We start from the raw sequence: 25,811 nt of genomic DNA, 5'->3' as shown, positions 1-25,811 counted from the left end.
TCGCCTCTGAGCTCCAGGTGGATGAACCCAATCATCTAGTCAACATCTCTATTTGGATTTTTTGAAGCAGCTATACCTTAATGCATTAAAAATTAAAGTTATGATTTCTCTCCAAAAGTTCTGCTACTATTCTTTCTTAGGGAATGGCCCTACCTGTCATCCTTGACAATCTATTCCAGGAAAACAAATAGTCTTTTCGTTTCTTTCTGTAGAATGAAAACACTCTCTTTTCTTCCTAAGGAAGAGTTGAAAAGGAGAAAAGTTATTTTAGTGATAACTCTCAGTAAGAATAAAATCTTTCAAATAAACAAACAAAAACTATCACCTGGCAATTTAGGTTCCCTACATAGGTGGTGTTCAATACAGTTAGCTCCTTTCCCTCTAATTAAGTTTTTCCAAAACACAACAGTAATAATATATAATTAAAGTATTTTCCTCTCTCCTTGTTTTAATTCTTTTCTGCATGTTTTCATGTCTCTTCTTTCCACTACATTTTTGCACACAATAGTTTCCTTTTTATTCATTTTCTGTTTCTACATTTTTCCCCTAGTCCACCTCTCCACAACTAACAAAATATGGTATTTTCAATCAATATTTATTGAGAACCTGCTCTGTGCTCTCTGGGATAGAATGATGAACAAGATAAGGTGCCTTGTGTATTTTACATCTATCAGGGAGCAAATAAAAAGTCAGACAATAATATGAGCTAATTAGGAATTAGAACTTGAATGACATCATGGAGAATAATTGGGTTACTATTTTAGATTGGGTGATCAAGAAAGACCTTTCTGAGGAGGTTATATTTAAAATTGAGACCAAATTACAAAGAGACCGAAATTGCATCCCTTTGTACTACTTAGCACAAAGATCTAAGTGAGAAACAAGCTTGGCATGTTTGATGAAAGCATAGCAGACAGGAGGCGAATGCAGGAGTTAGATCATACAGGGCTTCGTATACCCAGAATAAGAAATTGGAATTTAATTGTTTAGAAATGTATTTTTTTTAATATCTGTAGGATCTGCATTGATGTACACTTCTTCATTCCTCTTATTGGTTATGTATGTCTTTTTTCCTTGACCAGTCTTTATAATGTTGAATAATCTTATTAGTATTTTAAAAGAACTGACTTTAGCTTTGCAGAGCCTTTCTATGAGTGTTTTCTATTTCATTAATTTCTGTTCTCGCCTTCATTATTTGCTTGCTTTCACTTTTTTTGAATTTAACTTGCTGTTTCCCCCACTTAAGATGGATGAACTTAAAGTTCCCTCAAAGCTCTGTTTTATGTATATACCAAAAGATTTTATGTTAGAAAACATTCTTAACTGAATGATGATGTTATATAGAACTGTACTAGTTACTTTTCAAATTTTTGGTGTGGTGATGAGTTTCTAGTCACCTTTTTCTTATTGAATAATTAATTACATAATTACATTGTGGCCAGGCAGGATTGTTATTTGTGACTTTAATCCTATGAAATTTGTTGAGACTAGCTCTATGTCCAGTATATGGATATCTTTAATAAGTGTTCTATGTATGCTTGAAAAAATACATATACTCTGCAAATGTTATAGCTTTCTAAATATGTCCATTGTTAAAATTTGATCATTGTGTTATTAAATTGGATGTTCTTACTGTCTTTTTATTGCTTGTTACATCAAATGCTGAGAGAAGTATGTAAAACACCTTAAGAGTGGACTTGTCTTTTTCCTTGTGGTTCTGACATTTTTGCTTTATCTATTTAGTTAGATAAATATACTTCATTATTAATTAATTAATTTTTAAAGAGATGGAGTCTTGCTTTGTTGTCCAGGCTGGCCCCCAACTGGGCTCAAGTGATCCTTCTGCCTTAGCTTCCTGAGTAGCCAGGACTACAGGTGAATGCCACTACATCTAGAAAGATGTGCATAACTTTAAAATTACTAAATCTTTCTGTTAAATGAAAATTTTAGTTTTTAAAATATTTTGTCCAATAAAATTGGCTAGCATATTATTTTATTAATAATCCCAGAGGTTTTTAAGTTATGGGAAAAAGCAGTACATTGAGGAAATTTTAATTAAATTAAAATTAAGATTAAAAGTAGCCCCTTTTATCTCTAGAAGTGGTGACTCAGTATAATTCTGTTTATTGTTAACATAGCTGTATTGGCTTATCTTCTAGTGTGCATTTTCATGGTATATCTTCTTTCCTATCTTTTTATTTGTAATTTTTTTGTTTACTTATATCAAGGTTTCTCAACCCAAGTATTATTAAATTGGGCTAGATAATTCTTTGTTGTTGGGGGCAGTCTTGTGTATTGTAATTTACAATAGAAATCAATCCCGATAATAAACTACTAACATATTTTAAGTGTGTCTTCTGTAAATAGCAGAGTGTTAAATTATTTTATTCAGTATGACAATCTTTGTCTTTTAGTGGAAACACTTAGCCCATTTACATTTAATGTAATAATGGCAAACTCTCTGCATCTGTCTGGCTCAAATGCATTTAATTTTCCTTCTGCCTAAGTCTACCTGTGTGAAGAAGAGAAAGAACATATAACTTCAAAACTGAGACACTTTGACATTATTCCACCCTCTGCAGAGCTGCTGCTAGCTCATTTGGTGATTTCATGAAAATTAAAACAAGGTACCTTCAATGAGTAGATGCTGCCCTACAGACACGTGGCTTGGCAAATGGAAGATACTTTGTGGAAATTAGGAAAAGGTGTTCTTTGAGAAGAAACAATTGAGAGCCAGGGCCAGGTTTGGACACTTGGAATGAGGATTAGATTTTGGTTTCATGCACCCCCTTGGCAGGAGGTCCTTATATAGCAAAGGATCTGCAAAGACTCCTGTAGAAGTCTTGTCTTTCATTATTGCTATCCAGAAGTTAGCCATATTTTTACCTGATGCTTCTTTCAAGGTAAATTGTTTACTTATTAATCATCTTTTAAAGACTTATCTCTGGTTATCTTCAGCTTCACTATCATGTGCTTAAGTGTGAATTCTTTTCATTTACCAGTGTGAGATTCATTAAGCTTCTTGAAAATGTAAATTGTAGTTTTTATGTCACTTAGGGAAAATTCTCAGCCATCATTTGTTCAAATACACCTCCTTCTCAACTCCTCACTTTTTGGAACTCTAAGTAAAGGTATGTTAGTAGATGTTCTCCTTCTATCCTCTTTGTCTCTTGCATATGTTCTGTCATTTTATTTTCCATGCTGTATTCTGGATAATTTCTTCAGACCTATTTTCCAGTTTTGTCCTCAGTTATGAATGATTTTCTGATAAATATGTTAACTGGAGTTCTTAATTTGGTTGATGTGTTTTTTTTATTTTAGAAGTTACATGTAATTATTTTTCAGATCTATTATAATACTTTTTATAGATTCATGTTCTTAAAGATATTTAAAAATCATTTAAAAATATCTTTAAACATAGCATAGTTTGCCTACTGATTGTAATATCTGAAAGAAGTTTTGTGGGACTCTCTGTGTTTTCAAGAGTATGACTCTTTACATGTATGTGTTTTCTCTCTCCTGTCTCCACAGTGAGCTCTCCTGTTATTTCTGTTGGTTATTACTCAAGGTATCTTGTTATTTTATGGAATGATTATGTGTAACTGCAGGTAATTATACCAGAAAAAATTTAAAGATTAATTTGAGTCCTAGATAGTGGAACCATTCTTTAGAAAGGATTTTTCTTTGCTTTTGTCAGGTACCAGAAGACACTAGTAGTATAGAATCACCCTGGTGTAAGCCAAAAGTCTGTTACCTAGGAGACACAAAATTGACCCATTCCAGGAATGGTTTACTTCCAGATCACTCTTCATAGTTCCCCTTAAAGAGGGAAAGGATTTATCCAATTTCTTACTTGGGGGAGTCTCTAGGTTTGATACCTATCTTCCTTATCCTATGAGATTGGCAAATACTCAGCTTGACTTCACATACATTTCTTTCAGACTAATAAATGCATTCAGAGAAAAATGATTTGAGTGCTAAGTTTACCTCTCTGCATACTTGCTTTACCCAAGATTTTGGCTCAGTACTACCTTCCTATTTTGTTAACACTCTAATAAATGTAAGAAAAATTAAAAAGAATGCTGTTCTCAGCTTTTCTAGTTGTCATCAGTGGCTCTAAGTACCTAGATCCCATTAACAGAAGTAAAAGTTCCTCAAGTAAGAGTGAGGGAACACGGTGGGGTGAGGAGAGGTAATCAGCCAGCCTGTTTGATTATATTCTGTCAGAGTGTTTATAGGCAAAAGGAAAAATGTATTTAAATCATCAATTGCGGGAGGCCATCCTCGAACGTGATTTGAGTTACCTCCCTGGCTGGGTGAGATGCGCTTAGACACAGCTGTGTCAGAGCTTTCCCCACTCTTTTCCAGGTCCGAGGGCTTGTCCGTGCAGAGGCGTGTCTGTCCACTGCCCCAAAGACCAAATCGTCGCCCCTGACCTTGGAATGCTGCCCCCCTTAACCTTCATTGGATGGGATTTTCCCTGGAATTTTTTGTTCCCCAATAAAAGTCCACTCCCTGGCATGTTCTCTCATCTCGCTGGCCTCTTCAGTAAACCTCGCTACCGCATTAGGTGGCTGGAGGCTGGAGCTAGGAGAAGCCGTCCTGGAGCTCACGAATCGAACCTTCTTTAATGAAGCCACTGCTGGTCACATGGCAGAATCAACCAAAAAAGAAAATAGTTTTAATCTTGTGAATTTGTATTTATACTAGTTTGCTTCAAATGTATGTGTTTTCTCTTTCCTGACTACGCAGTGAGCTCTTAAAGATTAGGTATCTTTTCTGGTTTTTTTATAAGTATCTACTCTTTGTTTAGGACCAAAACAGTCTTATTGCCTTCCTTGTCACCAGCCTGGGGCCCCAAGAGAGAAACAGGTTCTCAGGAATTCATCTCTTCCACCCTCCCCCACCTACTTATAGTAAAGTATTAGTTGATGACTGAGAACAATGAAAACTACTTTACAACAGGATTGAAAGTGCAAGGATATATAAGTAGATAAATACAGATAAAGAGCTTGCTAATGCTCAATTATGTCCATACTCTCTCACACAATTGCTGCTGATAAGTTGGGGGAAATAAAAAAACTACATTAAGAGTCATAGTATTTCATATAACTTTGATACAGTAATTCCATATTTAGGAATTTGCCTTACATAATCATGGGGGTAGGTAGTGTGTATGAAGTCCCAGCTAGCTATTCAAGAGGCTGAGGCAGCAGGATTGCTTGAGCCCAGGAGTTCAAGATTAGGGCACAGTGAGATCCCACATCAAACAAACAAACAAGCAAAGTGGATGGTCACAAAGATTTAGCTACCTGGATGGTTATTAAAAGAGGGAACTGATACGTGTATGCTGATCCATAATGGTGGGGGCAAGGGAAGAATGGAGGAACTTTGGATGGGGCAGAGGGGAGTGAGGAGAGAGGAGGGAGTATGCGGATAGGAAAGATGGTGAAATGAGACAGACATCATTACCCTATGTACATGTATGAATGCGCGAATGGCGTGACTCTTCATTGTACAACCAGAGAAATGAAAAGTTGTGCTCCATTTGTGTACAATGAGCCAAAATGCATTCTGCTGTCATATATAACTAATTAGAACAAATAATAAAAAAAGAGGGGAATTAAAAATTTTAAATTCCATCAGTTGGGGATAAAGTTTCACAATAAGGTAACAAAAACAGTTTACAAAAGAGTACAAGGCATGGCTTTTGTAAAAACAAATATACCTATAGCTATATCTATATATCCACAAACTTAAAAAGTTAGAAGTATAGCAAACAAAATGGTAACAGCATTACTTTAGGGTGCTTTCATAATAGGTTTCTAAAATTGACTTTGCTTATCTGAATCTTCTATAATGAAAACATATTACTTTTGTAATTAGAAAAAACAACATTGATTATTAAAAAAACCCCAGGAGTTCCTTTATATCTATTGCCTATTATTAGCCACCCCTGACCAGTGCTTTCCAGGTCCAATCCATCCCCAATCAGTGATTAGTAAAGAAGTTTATCTTCTAATTCCATCCTCTGTCTCAGATGGCCTACACAAAATAAAGAGTGGCACTCATCCATGAGTGGGTGGGTCATAATACATATTTATTGAACTGTACTGATTGCTAAGAACCAGAAATCTACCCACATAATGTTAAGAGAATAACAAATACTTCAAATGTGATCATTTTCTATCAAATAGTCTTCCTTTTAAACTATCCCTACCTTATAATTTCTTTTGCACCAAGTTAAATAAAAGATTTTTAAAGAATACCATAAGGAAAAAACTATAATGACTTCATATCATTTTACATGAAGTATATGCTGGAAGGCCTGTTATTTATTTAGTAGTTTTGTGTAAGCTTAACTGCTTCTGCTGAATGGCCTGTCACATAAAAAGACTCAAACCTGCCCTGCTCTTACAGAGAAAAACAAATGCCTGGAAAGAGCTGGAATTTCCAGGAAAAACCTACCAGCTCAATTTGTTTCAGTCCCCATGGGATTACTGCACTGATGTCATTTTTAATGTCTTACTCTTCCCCTCTGATTGGCATGATTCCCTGGCCTCCTTCCTCAGCTGGCTGTGCCTCTCCTTAGAGCAGACTGTCTTTGTGAATGATGCTCAGGGAGCGAGAGACAGAGTTAAAGAATGGGGTAGGCATGGCAGCTGAATGGAGCAGGCCATGCTGCTTCTGGAAACTGAAAAGACCAATCCTGTGAGAGAGCTGATGCAGCTCACATAGGGGAAGCTTCACAAGATTCCAGAGCTGCCTTCAGCCACGTACTCACCTATGTGATTCAGTTGTGTTTGTACAATGCATTTGTTGAGGCAATGGGCAAGCTATGGCTTTAGGAATCAAAGGCTATGAAAATAAAACCTAACGGAAGACTCAATCAGCTGATGTCCCCCTCAGTGTGATTTCCATTTGTAGTACTGGCCCTGGCAACAGGGGAATGAATCATTCTTTCTATATTTGAACACTTATTTTAAACCACTTTCTTTACAAAAATAGCAGTCACTATGACAAGACAGGCCTTGTAATACCTAGTAACAAACAACCAAAATACCTTCCTATAAAGAGAACGAACATCATATGATGGCCACAGTTGAACAGCAAACGTGACAAATCAAGGTGTCAACTACGGAAGTCCACATTTTGTTTATCATGCAATGAAGAACTGAGCATTTTATCACTTGGACACTTGTGCTTATTATAATTGCCACTCTAAAATATTTCTAAATATGGAGTGAATTACATCTCAACAATTATGTGTTACCTAGTCAGCTTCATTACCCAGTGTGTTCATTTATTTGAAAAGGAAGATCTCAAAAGAATTAAAATTGCTTTTCTGTGAATTATGGGAGAATTAAATGATCAGGAAGCTAGTGTAAATACTATATTATTATAGTTTTTATTTCATCACAAAATTTAAATCACCAGTTAGAAAGTCTCAATATAATCATTTGTTTCTCCCCTAAAGGGTATATTATTATTGTCTATTATGTCTTTAACATATTGTCTTTATAACTGAGAGACAGAGAATAAGCCTAGAGATTTTGAACTATCTTAAAATACTGCCAGTTCCCAACAAATGCACACAAAAAAAGATAATGGAATATCTCAATTTCTTTTTGTTATATTAAGAGAAATTCTAACATTTGAAAAAAATCAATCAATATAAATCACCATATTAACAAAGAAGGTGAGCATATGATTATCCCCATAGATAGATGAAAATCATTTGACAAAATTCAGTACTCAGTCATCATAACAACTCTAAGCAAACTAGAAATAGAAGAAAATGTCCTCAATTTCAAAAAGATCACATAACAAAAGTCTACACTGACATCATGTTTATATAGTGAAAGACTGAATGTTTTTCCCCTAAGACTGGGAATAGAATTCAATTGTTCATTTAATATTACATTGGAGGTGCTAGCCAGCACAACAAAGTAAGTAAGAAAAGCATAAAGGTTTAAAAAAGAAGTAGTAAAGCTGTCTTCACTTGTAGGCAAAATGAATGAATTTGTAGAAAATACTAAGGAATCTATTGAACAACTACTACTAGAATTAAAGTGAATTTACCAAGGTCACAGGGTACAATAACACAGAGAGGTTAAGTAACTTGACCAAAGTCACACTTACAATTAGTGACTGGAAGAGCTAGGGTTCAAGTTCAGGCAGTCTGGTCCTGAAGAGGACTTCTTAACTAATATTTATATGGTAACTTAAAAACCAAGGCTTACTATTTGTAATAGTCAAGATACGGAATCAACCCAGATGTTCATCGGCAGATAAATGGATAAAGAAACAATGGTAAATATAAACAATGAAATATTATTCAGCCTAAAAAATAATGAAATCCTGTCATTTGTGGCAAAATGGACAATGTCAGAGGTAATTATGTTAAGTAAAATAAGCCAGACACAGAAAGAAAAATGCTTTATGTTCTCAGTCATATATAGAAGTTGAGACAGTTTCTCTCAAGCAAGAAGAAAGGACAGAGATAGAGACAAGGAAGAGTGTGGTGGGTGGATAGAGAGAGGTTGGACTATGGGTGATAAATAGGAATAATAAAATGTAGTGTTCTGCAGCATGGTTGGGTGACTGCAGTTTATAGCAACCCATTATATATTTTATGAAGAACTAAAGTGAGGAGCTTAAATGCTTCAAACACAAAGAAAGGATAAAATATATAAGAAGATGGAGAAGCTAATCACCTTGATTTGATCTTTATACATTGTATAAGTGTAGTATATTAAATTATCACACTGTACCCCATAAATATGTACATTGATTTGTTAATTAAAAATAAAAAGTACAAATTTAAAAATAATAAAATAAAAATTAAAAAATAATCAAAGTGTTATCACACATATATATGTAAACACTAAACATAATTTCTCCCCTTCTATTTAATTACCACTAGTTTCACCTTAAATTTTGGAGATGAGGAATTTAAAAAAAAAAAAGAATCCTGAGTCTCCATTCTATATACAAAAGCATGACATGACCACTGACTATCTAATAAAATCAATGTTGTAGATATAATCCTTACATAGGCCAGCATGTTTCACACTGAGAAAAACTCCTGACGAACACAGTACCAGATATATGTACCCTTACAATTCTCTATCCCAATAAATGGCAAATTCAAGTTCAATACAACCTATGTATAATACCAAAAAACAATATGAAAGAGAGCACTGCTCACTGATAAATGCAGAAACTATTTTAAAATTGTATAGGATTTGAAAGCAAGGCACTAATACCCGATTAGCCACAAGCCAAAGTAAATCTGTTAGTGTTTGTATCTTTATAGGAGAAACTCAAGGTTATCACCAAGGACTTTATATATAGGTTTTTAAGTAGCCATACTCAAGGTTGTCTGTACCAATAATAGTAGAAATAATAAGATACCTAGAATTGATAAATTAACAAGCATTCATTGAACTTACTATCTAATTATGAGTTCCTATAATAACAGCAATCTACCAACAATGGACACCAACACAGGCAGAGAGAAGCTGAAGGAGGAGCCCGAGGCAGCTTCATCATCATGAGCAAAATCAAGATGACTGCAAGCAAAATACAGGTGGAGCATACCTTGACCATACTAAAATCCAAAGTGCTCCAGAATCTGAAGATTTTGAGTACCAACATAATACTTAAGTGGAAAATTTCATGCCATAAAATTCAGTTTCATGTACAAAATTATTAAATACATTATATAAAGTTACCTTCAGGATAATATATATTATAAGAAACAAAAAATAATTTCATATTTAGAGTTGGGTCCCTTCCCTAAAACATCTCATCATTTATGTGCAAATATTCCAAAATTTGAAAAAATAAAAAATAAAAAAAAAATCCAAACCCCCAAATACAAATATCTTAAGCATTTCAGATAAGGGATACTTGACCTGTAGTTGATGTAGGATCTTATACAGAATGGCACAGCTAGAAGTCAACTACAGAAAAATTATTCCATTGTACAATCTCAAATGTGAAGGTCTTTATGAAGACCATCAATTTAACAGATAAAGGTGCAAACACAGACATTGTTAATAGTGACTATAACCTCAAACTTAAAGGCCTATCTAGCAACAGGTAATATAGTGTTGGGCACGCATCAGTCTCTTTCAGTTAAATTGGCCTAAGTAAAGAAAATAATGTACTAATGCCTTAACTACTTCATTGTTGTTTTGATTTGCTGCATGTGAATTATAAACTTCAAATTATTTCCTAATGAAAGACACTATGATTATCCATCCAACACTGTCTTACTTGCCTTTTGTAGCTCAGGGTACACGACTGCAAGATGCATGGCCCAAGGTTGTTTGTGGTCTGTTGTCGGCTGAATTCTGATACTACATATGGTAATGCTGCATGGCATTGTAAGAGATAGTGTGGTGTAGTGGGAAAACTTGGACTTGTCATTTAGTATCTCTGGATCTCAGTTTTTTCATTAAATGTCTGAGATGTATACCTAAAAACCTGAATTTACAGGGTTGTCATGATGGTTGAGATGCCCGGCATATACAAGGTACAAAATAAGTCAGGGAGCATGTGTACTTGCACATGCACTTTCTGTCTCTTGCATACATGCACACACACCACACATACTCACACGAAAGGTTAATAGTTGAGGTTGATCTATTGCTCCACAGAAGTTGGCCCAAGGATGGATTATTATCATTAGCCTCACTTAATTTCAGTGCAGCCAGCAAGGATCTGGAGAAAAACATTAATTCTGGTGTTAAACAGTAGTTAGTGGAGACTACCACAGTTTAAATATTGTTAGCATTTTATTTGTCTGACTTTCTCACTATGATTTTGATCTTTATCACATTGGTTCTGAGTGTTTTACTCCTTGTTCGAATAATGGATGAAACATCAAAATAAAAATTTAAACCCTGAAGAACACTGACAAAGGATTTAAATAGACAGTAAGGCAATGAAGGGTTTGTAGCTAAGATTCAGTGACTGGGTACAGCTCTGAGCAACCACAGTTCCTCAGTAAGTCACAATTTGGTCTGCTTTAGCCCTCTTCTGAAACTACTTTTCAACCCCCTGCAATTCTATAACAATGAATTAGTCTCCGGTCATATGATAGATAGCCATGTGGGGAAGATCTAAATTTCCTAAATCATATTTTGATTTATTTAGATATACAATTTTTATTACTTTAAATACAGATCTACTTTTTAACTCTTCAAAAGCCGTGTCTTACAGTGAGAGCTCTTTAAAGAAAGCAATCTACTGTCAATATGTAAGGTCCCTAAAAAATGTTAGAGACTTCTACCTAGAGGATGGAGAATCAGGGACCAGATTTACCCTCCTACTGTACACAATTAAAAAATTGGACAAAGTATAGAAGCAATGGTTTCTAGGCAGTAGCTGACAGGCCTGTGGTCTCTGGGAAAAAGGAAACAAAGTGAGCCCTATGAATTACCCATTTGCTGCTTGAAGGCATTTCCAGGATGCAATGCAGAAGGGAACACACAACCAGTCCAGGGGTTTCCCTGGGTTGAGGAGACTAAGAAAAGAGATCAAGAAGGGCAAAATGGCTTAAATTTGTAGAACAAAGAACCAGAGAGAAGGGCTGGGGAGGGAGGGAAGAAAAGCATGGAGAGAAAGAGAAACACCCTGGAGTTCCACAGACAGGCCTCCCTCGAGTTTTTGGCTAAGTACTAATCTACACACGCATGAGAGAAAACTACTGAAGACTATTTGAAAAGAGTAGACAGAACAACTCCAGTGTTGACACAGGGCTGTTAATAGTTTATGTTTAAGTAACTAAACTGTATTCCAAAACAAAAGCCAAAGCTAATTAAAGGAATATAACAAAATCTAGCAATGAAAAATATAAAATTCACAGTGCCTGGTATCTAATAAAAAATCATAAGGCATTCAGAAAAACAAAAAGACAAGACCCCTTGGGCTGGGGATATAGCTTAGTTGGTAGAGTGCTTACCTTGCACACACAAAGCCCTGGGTTCAATCCCAGCACTATAAATAAATAAATAAAGACCCTTAATCAAGATAAAAAAGTAAATAAATAAAAATAGACCCAGAAGTCACAGGGATGAAAAAACTAGCACATAAGGTATTTAAATATCTTTAGAAAAATATGTTCCATGTGTTCAAGAAGTAGCAAAAACATGAAATGAGAACAAGAGAAAAAGAAAACATAAAAAAGACTGAAATTAAACTTCTAGTGACTAAAAACACAACATCTCAAATGAAAAATAGACTGAATGAGACTGATAACAGATTAGAAATTTCAGGAAAAAAATCAGTGAACTCGAAGGCATACAGCATTAGAAATTATCCAGAAAGAAGCCTAGAAGGCTGAATAAAAATGGGCAGAGCGTCAGCGACCTGTAGGACAACACTAAGAAATCTGATATTTTGGGGATTGAAGTTCCAGAAGGAAATGAGATCTGAGAGGAAGGGAATAAAATTTTTAAAATTTAACATATTTAAACATTTCTGTATTTGATCCAAGAAGCCCAAATATAAGCAGAATAAATATAAAGAAAATGATCCCAATAACATCATAATCAAATTTCTAAGGTGATAAAATGAAAATCTTAAAAGTTGACAGGGAAAAAGACACATTACAGAAGACCAAAGATAAAAATTACAGATTTCTTATGAGCTTTGGCAGGCAAGAGAGTACTGGAATAAAGAACCCTCGCCCCCCCCCCAAACAACACCAACTACAACCAAACAAAAACCCTGCCAAGCTAGAATTCTTTGCCCAGCCAACTATCTCTCAAAATGAAAATAAAATAGAACATTTCAGACAGATGAACATGGAAAGAATTAATTTTAGCATATTTGCACTACTAAAAGTATGAAAAGAAGTTCTTGAAGCTAAAGGAAACTGATAACAAAAAACAAAGTACAGGTTGAGCATCCCTTGTCCCAAAATACAAAATACAAAATGATGGGTAAAAAAAGGCATGAGGATTAGAAAGGAAGAAGAAAATCTTTTTATTTGCAGACAACATGATTGAATTTGTAGAAAATTCTAAGGAAGATATTCAAAACCTTTTGGAACCAACGTGAATTTACCAAGGTCATGGCATTCAATAACATAAAGAAATAAAGAATGTCTGAAACAGTACACAGGTGGGTTACTTGTTTTCCCACTTTAAAATATCTTTTAAAAATAATTGACCATTTAAAGCAAAAGTGACAGCATATTAAATGAAATATATGACAATAGCAGACAGAAGGGGGAAAATGGCAGTGTAAAGTTTTAAAGTACTTTCAGTATATACAAAGTGATACAATATTATTTGAACATGTAAATAAATAAAAGAGATATTATAAAAGCAGCCACTAAAAAAATGATAAAGACATAAAGGCAATGTGTTTGCATCCCATTACTCTAACTAATACTTGTGATAATCAACTTATAGAGAGAAATGTTTTCTTTTGGTTCATGGTTTTGGAGGTCTCGGTCTATTACTCATTGGTCCCATTGCTCTGAGCCTGTAGTCACATGGAATATCATGGTGGGAGCATGTGGGGGAGGAAGCCTGATCATCTCATAGCAGGGGAGTGAAAGAGATTGAGAGAGGAAGAGACCAGGGTCCCACAGTCCCTGCTGCGGCACATCACCAGTGATCTACATTCTCCCACTGGGTCCACCTCTTAAAGTTTTCACCACCTACCCATAGTACCATGCTAGGGAACAAGCCTTCATCACAAGGGCCTTTGGGGACATTTCAGATCTAAACTACAACAGGCAATAAGCAATAATGAAGATAAAATGGAGTTATAAATAAGAAACTCAATCTAAAATAAGAGAAAAAATTTAAAAAAAGAATAGATGGGGTAAACAGAAAAAAATAGCAAAATCATCAATTTAAAGCCAGCCATACCAATAATTATGACAGATATAAATATAAATAAACATTCCAATTAAAAGGAAGAAATTGTTATATTGGATCAAAAGGCAAATATACACACTCTATAAGAAACCAATTTTAAATATAAAGACACATATAGGTTAAAAATAAAATGGTGGAGAAAATATACCATGCAAACAAAAAACATGCCAAAATGACTTTATCAATATTGAACAAAGTAGACTGCAGAACAAGGAATATTACTAGGGAAAAATAAGATGATGTTATAATGATAAAAGGGTCAATTCATCAAAAGGGCATACAATCCCAAATGTGCATGCACCAGCAACAGTTTCACAACACATAAGGGGAGAACTCGTAGAACTAAAAGGAGGAAAAGACAAATTTACATTTATAATTGGAAGTTTCAAAACTCCTCTTTTAGTCATTGTTAGATCAAGCAGACGTTAAAATTAATAAAGATACAAAAGAATTGAATAACACTACTAACCTAATATAGATATATAGAACACTCTACTTAATGACAATGGAATTCACATTCTGAACCATAAAGTAAGTCTCATTAAATTTGGGAGAATTGAAATCATACAAAATATATTAACTGAGCCTAACAGAAGTGTACTTAGAACTGACAAGAAAAAGCTGATAGGAAAATCCCTAGTATTTGGAAACCAACAATGCGCTTCAAAATAACTCATGGGTCAAAGAAGAATCAGAAAATATTTTGAACCTAATAAAATAAAAACATGACAGAAAAAAATTTGTGGGATATAGCTAATACAAGGATTTTATAGGAATAAATACCTATAGTAGGAAAGAAGAAAGGTCTCAAACCTTAAGCAGCTAGAAAAAGAAGAACAAATAACATACAAAGTAAGCATAAGAAAAGAAATATTAATGAGAATTGGAATTAATGAAATAGCAGAAAAATGACAGATAAAAATCAATGAAATGAAAAGTTGGGTCTTTGAAAAAGATCAATAATATCAATAAACTTCTAGTGAGAGGGATCAGAAACAAAATAGAAGACACAAATTATCAATAGTAGTAATGAAAGAAATTCTATAGATACTAACGGACAATAAGACACTAGTATAAAGTAGTTTATGCCAATAAATTAAACAACTTAGGTGAAATGGATAAACTCCTGGAAAGACACAAACTATCCGAGTTCACTCAAGAAGACAGAGAAAACCTGAATACCCCTGAATCTACTAAAGAACCTTAATTCTTGGCTTAAAACCTTTCCACAAAGACAACTCATGGTCCAGATAACCCAGATAACTTCACTGGTGGATTCTATTAAATATTCAAGAAAGGGCAGGGCATGGTGATGCATGCCATATCCCAGTGGCTCAGGAGGCTGAGGTAAGAGGATTTCAGGTTCAAAAGCAAAAATAAAAAGGGCTGGAAATATGGCTCAGTGCCGGGTGGTTCAATTCCTGGTACCAAAAAAAAAAAGAGGAAGATATAATGCCAACACTATATGAACCCTTCTAGAAAACAGAAAAAGAAGGAAACTCTTGCCTTCTCAGAGTTACCTTGATACCAAAACTATACAAGGATATTAATAAAAGATAAAAAGATATTAATGGTAAAAGATAATGAAAGAGGACACAGCGAAAAGCAGAAACACAAAGAAGGGGGGCTGGAGGAGTGAAAGGACTAGACATTGTCACATATCTTCTGTTGACCAGTTCCCAAGTGTAATGCCCTGTGTGGCACAGTGCTCAACAGCATGGACTGTGGGCGCCAGACTGCCAGGGTTCAGGTCTCAGCCCCCCTACTTGCTAGTCACATGACTTTTACCAAGTTACCAGTTTCTCTGTGCTTTAAACTTCCCATCTACAAATGGAGATAATAATAGTATAGTTGTTACGAGGATAAAATGAATAAATATATTTCAATTGCTTATATCAGAACCAGGCACAAGGTAAGTACTTCATCTGTGTTTGCTGAAATTACTATCCGTGTTATGTTAGTTGGTTCCTGTCTTCATAATATTTAACCTCAAAACGAACCAAGCAGCATAATTGGGAACAGTGATGCCACGAGTGATCTTCCTAAAAGGCAAATCTGATCATGCCACTCTTGAGGTGGTTTAGTAGCATCATCAAGTCTAAAATTCCCAGACTTTAGTGATCTGAGTCCTGGTTTCTGTGACTACCCTGCTCATGCTGCACTGCCATCCTCAGGGTTGTTTGGAGTTCCCACATATGCTCTCACCTGCAGACGCCCCACTTAGGCACATACCGCCTCCTGTTGGCCTGGGAAGTCCCTCCCTATGGGTCAATCATCATCTCAAAAGTCACTTTCGCCAGAAAAATTTTCCTAACATTTCTCTGCAGAGCAAAGTGGTCCCTCTAGTAAGCTGTTGGACCTCTTACCCATATTCCTGTAATGGCACTAACCACAATACAGAATTAAAATTTCTGTGTCTGTCTCTAGAGACCTATGGGTAGGGTTGTGTCCATCTTAGCATCCATAAAAATGAGGTAAAGAAGTTTAAAGATGTTTCTTGGATAAATAAATAGATTTAAAGGCCAAAAATAGAAATAAAGCTTATATATTCAGGTGAACAAGACAGAATAGGATACTAAAAATCTGTGAGGGATGGGTAAGTTCACCTCTATAATTAGAAGATTTTGACATGATTGGCAGCTGTTGTACTGCCATCCAATAGTTCCCTGTTATCAATAATAGGGCTGGATATACTACAACCCTGGCTCAAAATGATATTCTCTTATATATATTCCAATCATTTCTCACATTCATTCTGCCTTTGAGAAAATTCATTTTCATGTGCTTCAGTGTCTTTTGTGAAGTAATTTCTATGTCAAAAATGCTCCAAAAGCAAAATTCTTCCCTTTTACTCTAATTCTCAATTTCTTTCTCTTTTATAAAGCGGAATAGGAAATTTCAGTGCCACACTAAGTGTAAGAATAATGAGCCAATCTTACTGAACAACTTTGGGGAAGTTATTATACATTTATACATCTCAACTTTCTCTTCCTTTAAAGGGAATCAACTCTACTATCTTGGAGGTCACAGGAAATAGTAAAAAGAAAAATTTACAAAGTCTTTCTATGCACCTTACATGTATTAACCTATCTAGTTCCATAATTCTTATTAGTAGGAGCCATGATTATCCCCAATATACAAAAGAAGAAGGAAGCACAGAGTGAGACTTGAAGAATGAAAGTCACAGTTAAAGAGTGGCAGAGGCAGGTTGGAACCCAAGCATTCTGGCTTCAGTGTCCCTGCTGCTACCCTCACCTCCTGCCTCCCTGCAGGCCAATGAAAGCTAGCAGGCACCAAACAAAACCTCAGTACATTAAAGGATTAAAAGGCTTTAAAGTTATATGTTTTTTTTTTCTTCAAACAAATGCCAGCCTTATTATAACTGAACACAAAATAAAAGTGAAAAGAAAAGTAAAGCAGCAGTGAATAATAGGCTTCAGATATGGGGCAAGGTTTGATATTTCAACCACATCTTGTAGACAAGATTTTAAATTCTCAATCTACCCACCACCTATAGCAAAAATAAGAAGAGTTTTGTGATTTTAGCCTTTAAGAAGATGGACTTGTCTTTCATGGTTACTAAATCCACAGTAAAGGTGACACTGCCACTAGATGAACTTCTACCTTAGGGTAAGGCTTTACGAATCAGCAAGTTAGGCTGTTCTCAGGAGCAATGGCTGAAGAACACAAATACAGCACAAGATACACTTGTGTTATGTTTTTTCTACAGAAGTCAATTTTATTTTTTATAAAACATTAAATATTTAATTAATTCCATGTCATCCTCTATTCAAAGTAGTAATTTACAGCAAAATTGAAGGAACATTCACTAGGTGTAATCCATTACCTCCAAATAGTTATTAACCTCTTACAATTATATTCCCTTCTGGGCAATGGACCTTAGAAAATGCCAAATAAATAATTGTTGAATAAAGAAATACTATTTCAGAGATGGGTTCACAGAAATTCTGCATTTCCAGATGGTTCCTTAAAAGGAACAGGAGCCTTATGCTAGTTGTCAGGTGCCCTGAAGAACTCCACTAACTTGGAGAACTTACACCTTAGGTATCTAAGTCTCAAGCCCCATTTATCTGCACCTAGGGTTTCTTCATGTCCTTCTCCCATCAGAAAGAACAGAGGAAGATCAGGTTACATTGCTTCTTAGGGACGGTATAAATTCCTGTGAGGTCTCTCTTCTGTCAGGAAAAGTTGCCCTGGCAACCATATTTACACATCCATTCATTTCCCTCCCCTCCTTTGATTCACTGGTTGGTATAAAAATTAATTTGCATTGAACTGCTGAAGCTTACAAGTCAATCATTCCAATAAACTTACAAAAAAGTTTAGACCCTGTTTTATGCCCAAAACTCATTCTTTTTTAAAAATATTTTTTAGTTGTAGATGGACACAATACCTTTATTTTATTTATTTATTTTTATGTGGTGCTGAGGATCGAACCCAGTGCCCCATACATATGAGGCAAGCACTCTGCTGCTGAGCCACAATCCCAGTCCCCAAAACTCATTCTTAAAAAGGACATATTCACTTTAGAAATTTGAGTGCAATTCTCTTTAGTTCAATATTTTAAAACACAATTAATACATATGCTAGATGTTTCTGGTTAGAGGTAAAGAAAAGAATATTGTCCCAAGGGCATCTGGCCAATATTAGTTAGGAAGACCAAGAGACAACAAGGTAACTTAGTTCTAAGTAAGCTATGTTATGCATTGGAGAAAAGAATTAAGGACCAGGGCAGAAAGTCTAGGCCATATGAGAAGTCAGCACGTGGATAGCAGGAATGGGCATAAGTTTTCAAGAAAAGAGTTCCATTAATTCATTCACCAAGTATTTAAGTAGCTACTAGTGCCAGGTATGGGGAATATAGCAACTAACACTCAGACACAGACCCTGCCTTTATAAAGTCTCAAGTTAAATATTTGAAAAGTGAACCAATGTTGACTTTGAAACTATATAATTTCATACGAGATCTGGAACTGGTTTTAGAGAAGGGATGGCACAGGGATTCACAGAGTGAGAGAAGGCTGAGTCCTCACTAGAGCCAGAGAGCTGGCATGTCAAGTAGTCCTTGACATAAACCTTTACATTTTTACCTTCAGTGACAATAGATCTATAGATGGGAAGATGAACAAAGATATATTTATTCTAGGGCACAAGGCTGGATACTTTGCAGTATACCTAAGTTTTCTAAAGAGTAGTGTAAAAGATAAGAAAGGTAGTAGTTATTCTTAAGATTGTTCAACAACCATTTATTAAGCATCTATCATGTTCAAGGAATAGTTTCAGAAATTGGAACTATAGGTATGAAAAAGACACAGTCCCTAGAAATTATAAAAATGTGGTAAAAGCTATCATGAGATGTTAAAGTACAAAGGAGGACCAGAGAGGAAAGATACTAAGTCAATAAAAGCAAGATGGATGTGTATCCGAGAAGTAATGCTTGAATAGAGCCTTAAAAGATAAAGGAGCTGATTGTTTTTTAAGCTGATAAACTTTGAGTAATTTCTTATGCAGCAATATCATAGCACAAACAAGAGAATATGGAGAACACATAGCCGCCTAAACTGCCTCATGAGGTATGCCATAAGTTATACTGCATCAGAAATCTTTTCATATTTTTAATCTCACATTTTCTTAGGTTTACTTGGTCCATGTTGGGAATAGGAAAGGAAAACAAACATTCCAATCAGGAAGGAGATAGGTAAGGGAAGGAGGAAACACAATCTCAGTCCTGTCTGATTTCCTCCATGAGGACATCTGGGTTGGCTGGCATAGGACTAGGTCAAATGGTTGGTTAGTGTCAAGACCTGGTTAGTACTTGGTTAAATCATTACTCAGGGAGATCGAGAATAGGAGGAGCGAGACGGTGAGTAAAAATTGTTTTCAAGAGAATAATAACCACTAAAACCATAAAAATTTTAATTTTTTAATTTTTCAGGTTCAAGCAAAGGCAAAAAAGAAAGAAAATGTAAAAAAAAAAAGTTTTCCTGTTTTTCATGGTCTGTGGGAGTACATGAAATTTTAACAGAATGAGCAATAAAGGCAAGAGCAGAAAATGAGCATTCCAGACACTATGGTAAACAGGGCAGTCTGTGCTTTGGGAGTGAAAGGGTGGTGGCAGTCTGGGTAAAAAGGCACCAGAAGAGAACAGATAAGTCCCAGAAAAACTGTCCAACTCTAATTTCTGTTTCAGTAGTTTGAAAAGTGATCTCCTTAGCTTTCCATAGGCACATGGGTACATCTGACTACAAAGGAAACAGAAATGAACTCATGTTTTATTTACATTGGGAGTAAAATAGCACAGGATTATACCTTTATCAAATAATACCCTTGAAATATAATGGATGAGTTTCCAGAAGTTATTTTGAGTAAATAATTCCTTTTCTCTTCATTCTCTATTCTTTTCATACTGACTGGGAATCCACTTAAAATTCAAATTATCTCCTTTCCCTCTTCATACCACCAAACCAAAATGAGAGGAAGACAGGAAAATGTGATTGTGCATCATGACACAGCAAGGACTCTGGGCCACTTGACCAAAATAAAGGCTACAGCGTGGCACACTTTCCCAGCTTTACACCTAAAGGCAGCATTGATACCCCAGCCAGAATGGTTACATGATTTGTGGAGCCCAGTGCAAAATGAAAACGCAGCGTCCCTTGTTAAAAAATCACTGAAATTGCAAGCCAGCAACAATAGAGCACTAAATCAGGCACAGGGCCCCTCTAAGTACAGGGTCCTGGGAGACTGCATAGGTTGCATGTCCGTGAAGCTGGTCCTGCCTTCAGAGACAGCAAGGCATGGTCCTGTAGAAAAGCTGAAGAGTCAGAGCTGGATCAAAATCCTATCTCTGCCACTCATTAGCTATGCGATCGTAGGCGATGTATTTCACCTCTCCATATTTCCAAGAGGTTGTGTGATTAGAATCCAGCTTGTGAGAATTAAATGGGATATTTAATAGAATATATAAAATGCTTAGCACAATGCCTAGCACTTAATAAATGGTAACTATACTATTACTGTTCAGTGTAATGTACAGGTATAGTTATTAAAGCAGTAAGTTGAAGAAATGAATTGTTGACTTGCTATTAAGGTCACAAAAGAAAAAGAACACCAGTTTAGAACAAAATAATGAGGCACATAGGGAAGACTAAATCTTTTCTTTGACTCTGCTACTTTTTCTAACCATTTTCCTTCCTTTTATTGCCAAACATACACTGAGTAATCTGCATGCTGTCTCCATTTCTTATCTGCGTCTCATGCTACAATTCCCCCCCACCCCCACCTTTTTGGCTTTTAATATCCATGCTTCTCTGCCCCGACCAAATTAAAGTTATCACTTTCAAAAAGTTACTCCGACCTCCTATCTCCTAAATATAATGGATGTTTCCCGTGTTTTCTGCATAATTTCTTACTGCGGACCCAGTTTGAAACCCTTTTTGAAACAACTTTCCCAGCTTGAAACCCTTTTTCTCGTGACTTCTGTGAGACTGCACTCTCATGGTTAGCAGCATGGCCATGCATCCACCAGGGCACCACAAATAGTGGTGAACAGGATGCACGCCTTAGATGAATAAATGAGTCCTTCTGCCTTTCTAATATTTCTTGTTTTCTGCCGTACTAGCTCCATTTCCCCTCCTTATCCTTAAGTGTGGCTAATCTCTGAGCCTCAGTTCTTGGTTCTCCATACTTCCATTTTTATGCCATAATCAGTGGTGAACCCAGCTAACCACATGACTTCAGTTACTACCTTCTCTACATACAATTCCCTATCTTCCCTCTTTTGACCATTAGCCCCCAAATTCCAAACACTTGTGGGGCATGTCCATTGAAAAGTCTAGCATTCTCTCAGGATATTAGTTAGCATCTCCTCTTCTCCCCTGGCTTTCCTTCCTCTGTCCTATTTTTGCTGATCCTTCGCCTAGGGTCAAGACTACATTTGATGCTACTTTATCTCTTGCCCTCCTTATCCAATCAGTCACAAAGTCTAGTTCATTTCTCCTTTATAATACTTATTAGACACATTTTTCTTGTTGTCATTGCAAAACCCTTACTCAATTCCTGATCCCCTCACACACTAACATCCTTTAAATAGCCAACTAACTGGTTATAAAATTTTCTTTATCTCCTTACTAAAGTCTATTCTCCAAATGACTGTTGAGAATCTTTTTAAAATATTATTTTCATGACCTCACATTTTCCTAACCAAAAATCTGCTTTCCATCATCTACAGCGTTTCAGTGCTTGTGACAACATGTCTTCAACAAACTCTTCCAGGCTCACACTTTTCTGCTTAAATCCTCTGATCTTGCCAGACTAGCTAACCTCATTAATTGATGCCTAAAACTTTCATCTATATCCCCACCTAATGTTTAATGAACATTATTTTTCCCATCAGGAAATCGTGTCCACTTTCCTTCCAACAGAATTCACATAGCTCTGAAAATGCTTTCTTTGGTAATCATAGTCCATAGCTCATGTTGATCTTTTCCTTTCCTTCCCTTCCCTTCTCTTCCCTTTCCTTAAAAAAAAATATTACATGTGTGTATATATAAATATATATATATTTTAGTTGTTGATAGACCTTTATTTTATTTATTTTTATGTGGTGCTAAAAATCGAACCCAGTGCTTCACACATGCCAGGGAAGTGTACTACCTCTGAGCCACAACCACAGCCCTTCTTCCCTTCCCTTTTAAAATTGAAGCCCTAAGATAATTCATGACTATTTCTTCTTTCCTCTTCTTCTTCTTCTTCCTCCTCCTCCTCCTCTTTTTCTTCTTCTTTTTTTTTTAATCATAACTAGGGATTGAACCCAGAGTCTCACACATGCTAGGCAAGTGCTCTACCACTGAGTTATATTCCCAGCTTTTTTTAATATTTGTGTTTTAAGACAGGATCTTGCTAAGTAGCTGAAGCTGGCCTTGAACTTGCAGGCCTCCTGCCTCCACCTCCCAAGTAGCTGGGATTATAAGTATGCACCACTATAACCAGCATGATGATCTTTTTCTTTCTCAACTCCTAAAATAACACATGTTTAGTACTTCCAAAATGTGCTGAATTAATGCTTTATCTTTGTGATTTCATTTACTCCTCAAAATAGTATGAGGTAGGTGGCTTTCTTACAGATAAAGAAACGGAAGTCAAATAACTTGCCCAAAGTTATACAGCAAGTAACTGGAAGAACTGGGATCTAAATCCTAGTTAACTGAGAATACCCCATACCACACCACCTCTCTCATTTTCCTGTCTCCTCCAAAGCACAAATACAGCACAGTATTTGCACACAAGCAGGTGTTCAGTAAATATACTGATTGAGAAGATTGCTTAAATACTACCCATGATTTTCTAGAACTTACACAACTGTCAATCTTAGCAAAGCACTTTAGGCACATCACCCCTGAGCTACCTTCTTTACCCAGCTTAATCTGTAATGTAGTTCACAAGAGAAGTGTCAAAAAATCTCCACAGTTCATTCTAAAAACAAATTTTGGCTTATGTAAAGCTAAAAGGACTTTAATGATTCAAACATTAGATGAGCTCTGGAGAAAAGGTCCATCTTACAACTTTGTCACCTACCCTTGTGCTCTGCTTCTAAATGACCAGAAAGTAAAAATAGGCTGGCAAGTTGATGGCTTATGAGGTAAAATGGACTATTTATAGTTCTGGAGATACACGCTAAGGCAGAAGAACAGGATTTTCTCTGCTCTCTTAGTTAAGACCTTAGTAAAAGAAATCCTACAAAAGTGAATCATGGGTAGAAATTGGGATTAAGAGGATAAGTAGTAAAGAGGAAGAGAGAACAGAAAGGAGACAGCACTGGAAATAGTTTCCCAAGGAAATAACACTGTCCTTTTCTGCACAGGTGCTTGAAGTTGTCAAATCTACAGCTGTTTTACACCACAGTGGGTTCTGACTCATCTGCGTGATTCATGGCCTGTCCCCAATGGGCTTGCCCTAACTCCCGGCACAGTCCAATCCTCTTTTGATCCAGATCCTTCTAGTTTCTGATCCTATTACTCATTTCCCTAGGTCTCACAGATTTGACATCCAGCATTGCTTCCCTGGCTATGACCTGCATTTCTCTTTTTGTATGGCTTAGATCTGTCCTCCTAGGAAGCTGCTTCTAGTGCCCAGTTTTCAGGCCCTCTACCTTGGGAAGTCTTGTAAACTACCCCGTTTCTACTTCTACTTGTTGGAAACTTTCTTGCCAAGATATAGATGACAAAGACCAGGAATGAGGCTCAGAAAAACTAATGAGGGTAAAATATGAGGGAGAAAAACAAATACCACTGGAAAATTGTAATAAGAATTGAGAAATTCTAGGTAATATTGGTAAAGGCATGTTGTAGAGAAAGGGAAAATGCCACAGTTACAATATGAAGCCATTCCCCAGAGAAACCGTTCTTTAAGTGGCTGCATTCACTGGTCCCTCTGCTTTGGTTGTTCTTGAAGTCCTTTCACTCTTCCTTGCAAAGCAAACTCTTATTCATCCTTTATCACCTTGCTTAAGTGTGTTCTTCCCTGATCTTCTACACAGTTAATTGTTCCCTCTTCTATTATGCTGCTATCACTTTTACTAACAATTTTGTCTCTCCCACTACTTCTTTGAGGACAAGGACTAATTATCTTATTTATCATGGCATCCCCAAGACATAGCAGAGTGCCTGGCATATGCCAAGTGTTTATTGTGTGATAAAAGACATCAAGAGCAACACGGAAGTGCAATTTGCACTTCATTTGCAAAAATCAATTTGGTTCCTGGTACTTTACATGTGTAACCACATTTTCCCTTGATTTTGAAGAAAAGGCTTTAGACTCATAAATGAAACTCTATTGATATGACTGGTACATTAGTAGGTTTTTCATCACCATGGGAGATGAAAACATTTTCCCTAACAGGAAAACTCCCAGGGCAAACTAAATATTAGTGGCACATCTCCCATCCTACCATTTCTATTGCAGTGAAAGCTAAATTACACTGTGAGCCTAAAGCTGCCGCCAGTCTTAGTGAATTGGGGGAGGGGGGATAATTAAAAGACGTCACTTCTGTAGCAGTCCTAGGAGGGGGGTGGGGAGAAAGATGAATTTAAATCTTTCCTCATAAGAAATTTGTTAGAAACTCACGTAAAACAGCTGCTTCCTCTGTACATGACAGACCCGATCCAGGTGTCCCGCAGTGACCTTTTTCCTTGGGTGTCAGGTCATCACCCAGCACAGAAAACAAGGGGCCAGTGCCTTGCTTGGGTAAATTTCCTTTTCATACTTTGGGGCCTGTGTTTCCTTAAGGGGACTGTCCTCTCCTCCCAGTACCAATAACCGGGTTCCCTTGGCTGGTGACCCCACGCCCCAATCTCGCCTTCTTCCCGCAGGATTCCCCCGTCCGTGCCCGACCCCAGGCTTGACTCTGGGTCTGAAGTGCCGGCGGCTGGACTGTCAGGCCGCGGCTGAGGAGGGGGCGCCGTGGTCAGGCCCGACCCCCGGTTTCCCCCGCACTCTGCGGGACAGTGGCGGAGACGCAGGCCGCGAAGCCCACTGGCTGCTGAGGAGGGCCTCTGGCGCCGGACCGGATCCCCGCTCCCTAAAGCGCGCGAGTGCCAGGACTTCAGCCGGTTCCCCGCAGCTTCCCGCAAGCCCGGGCCGCAGAGTTCGCCGCAGCCCTCCTCTTGGCTGGGTCCCGGGCCCCGGCGTGCCGCGGTCAGCAGGTCGCCCGCCCGGGCTGCTCAGTCCCGCGCGGCCCGCGCTGCGGATCCCGGGTCAGGCCGTCCGCCGTCTGCCGCCGATGCCCACGGCAATGCCCCGCCTCGCGCGGCTGGGCCCTGCCGCCGCGCCCCGCTGCTCCGTGACCAGCCTGGGTGCCCAAAGGGTTACCCGGCAGCGCGGCCGCCG

The 25,811-nt window shown here is 37.0% G+C and overlaps 1 protein-coding gene across 4 annotated transcripts in view; it reads right to left on the bottom strand.

Moving 5' to 3' along the window:
• Phc2 (polyhomeotic homolog 2) overlaps nucleotides 1–25,811 on the bottom strand; it is a 104,206-nt gene that overhangs the window by 76,373 nt on the left and 2,022 nt on the right. The window contains exons 1-2 of one of the 4 annotated variants that reach the window (XM_048815800.1): nucleotides 25,050–25,785; nucleotides 10,628–10,731 (exon numbers count right to left, since the gene is read on the bottom strand). The gene's annotated coding sequence lies outside the window, so the exon portion shown is untranslated. Of the gene's footprint in view, nucleotides 1–10,627; nucleotides 10,732–25,049; nucleotides 25,786–25,811 lie in introns of those variants that run through there. The other 3 variants (XM_048815802.1, XM_048815803.1, XM_048815801.1) reach the window with 3 other exon arrangements.

The sequence above is a fragment of the Marmota marmota genome, unplaced genomic scaffold (assembly GCF_001458135.2).
Source record: "Marmota marmota marmota unplaced genomic scaffold, marMar, whole genome shotgun sequence".
NCBI classification, from domain to species: Eukaryota; Metazoa; Chordata; class Mammalia; order Rodentia; family Sciuridae; genus Marmota; species Marmota marmota.
This window is presented reverse-complemented; position numbering and strand designations above follow the sequence as displayed.